This window comes from Montipora foliosa, chromosome 11, assembly GCF_036669935.1.
Source record: "Montipora foliosa isolate CH-2021 chromosome 11, ASM3666993v2, whole genome shotgun sequence".
NCBI lineage: Eukaryota > Metazoa > Cnidaria > Anthozoa > Scleractinia > Acroporidae > Montipora > Montipora foliosa.
This window is the reverse complement of record NC_090879.1, coordinates 37,044,795-37,047,294: the sequence shown is the minus strand read 5'-3', so window position 1 is coordinate 37,047,294 and position 2,500 is coordinate 37,044,795.

Sequence of the window (2,500 nt, the reverse complement as noted above, 5' to 3'; positions counted from 1 at the left end):
TTATTCGATGGTTTAACATATAATACGCGCGGATATTTTGAGAGTTGCAAAATGTCCGCGAGTATTAGCCCATCCTCCAGCATCATAGCTGTGGAGCCTGGAAAACAAACAAGACGTGAACCCAAAATCAATATGGGTGAAAAGTTGGTGGATGTTGTTACAAAATTAAGACAGCGTGGGAAAAAGGATTAACCCCCGAAACTCCTATGCATCGTTACCTTTTTTTTTTGAAAAGGCCAAGAATTTGGGTCGGTCGGACAATGCTAAACGGAGAAAAAAAAAGGGGATAGCCTTATATGTTACACCATCGAATAAGAGATTTATTATTCCACTACAAAAAAAGGTGTTATTCTACAGGCGTAGTTCTTTCCGTAATGGCCTTATTTTCTGTTGAATGAATGATATCAATAAAACTATTTTAAGTAGTGGCAAAACTTAGAAATCCGTCTCTGCGTGTGTGAGTAGAGGTGAACATGATAAATTTCTTCTTGGAATATTTGTTTGGGCTCGCAATCTGGCTTCAACTCTTGAATCTTGAATCTTGTTGAGGAGGAGGGGGGTGGGGGTAAGCAAGGGCTTAAATGCCCACGATCTAAGGTCAAATCTGATGCCCAGTGTCCATAACCGTTTTGGTTCAAAAGAAATTATACTAAGCACCCGAAAACGTAGGTTTTTGTTATGGGGAATAAGTAAGGAACCCACACTGTCGCTTTTCTCAACTCTTTTACAATTTCTCCGATCGCGTACACCATAAGGTCATGTCTCTGACTGACTAGACTACAACCCATTGTTCTCTTATCGTATAGACACACATTGATCAAACGTAAGCTGATTGGCTATTGGCTATAATGATCTTCCGCACAAAAGATAAACAAACTTAATAATCGAAGCAGACAGATAGATACGCCCGATTTCCGGGCCGATATATCACTATCATTACATAAACATTAGCTTAATCAATACCAATTATCCTGTTTCCGATATTATAAATGCTTTCGACATGCTTAATAAGACGTTATTCGTTGCCCTTGAACAAATGTTGATAAAGTTTGAAGCTTCCTTGGAAGTTTACTGCAGGAGAGAATACAGTCATTCACAAACTTCTATTTACTTGTTAATTTTGTGCTTGTGTTTATTACTTATCATCGGAGTTGGAAAAATACTTACGCGTCACATTTCGCTGAAGAGGAAAAAAGTACATTTAACTTCTTTTTTTTTTGGAGGGTGGGTGGTGTTTTAATTTCATTTCTTTTATTGGTTTGGAGGGTTGTTGCATCTTTTATGGACAGCCGTAACTTTTCCCGAAACTAAAGGTTTATGTAGAGGATTTCCACGAAACAACAGTGATGATTCGCACTTTCCTAATTATCCCGCCGTTGGGTATGGTTCTGCCTTGACAAATGTGACTAATTGCTGTTGAAGTGATCAGGTAACGCGCAGCCTCTGCAACTTTTCACGGTAGGGCGGCCAAAATGTAAAATCTTTCCTGTAATTGGCAAATAGCTTTGTGCTCAACCATGTTCGACGACAGGAAGTACCAAGGTCGAGATAGACTATTGATCGAGTTACGAGTTGAGTTGAGTTTGAGTTGAGTTTGAGTTGAGTTTGAGTTAATATTGAGTTACGGTTTTTTGCATTTTTGGCACTTAAATCTAATAAATATTAAGTAGAAGTCACTGAGAAGACCATCAAACACCGTTTTCGTGAAGTGCACAGTTGTATATTTGCGAAACGGTTTTAAACTGATCAGAACAATCTTGAAATTTTATGCACGGCAGTATTCTTGTTTAACACTTTACCAGTTTCAGCACTTGGACTCCTTCGATTTGACTACTGCCTGTTTTGCTGTTATGTGGTCTCATCGATCAGTAGTCCTTTCAGAATATTCCAAGCCGACCACATGGCTGATGAAAAGACCAGACCGCAACACCGTACTCTTTTCGACTAGTGTGTGCGATATTCAATATCCCACAGTTTATGAACGTTGAAGGTTGTGAGACGGGACCTGCGATTTATAGTCCTTATTCGCGAAGACTTGAAAGTCTAACCATTTGTGGATTTGGACCCCCCTTCGCAGATTTGGACACCCCCCCCCCCCCCCCCACAAAACATTCCTTTTTCCTAATTTATTCTAACTGCAAGCTTTTAGGTGATAACCTTTCAGATTTCAACACAAGATCGCGTACTATAATTGGCGAAGAAAAGCGCACATATCGTTTCATTTCTGTGACATTTATTTAAGTTAGTAGAATAGCAAGCAAGTTTGTCGAGTGACAAGCTTTCAGTATCTTCTGCTGCTCGTCTTGGCAATGAACCCATCTTTTAGGCTCACCTTTTCTCTGGCCAATGAAAAACAGCGCACCATCTTCAAGAACGTATTTTAGCCCTTTCTTTCGCAAGTTTCGTTTTTGATCTTTCGAAAAATCGATCGGATATTCGTTATCGCGGCGATAGTTAAAGACTTCGTTGTACGCTTTCGTTTCGGCCATCGTTCATGGAA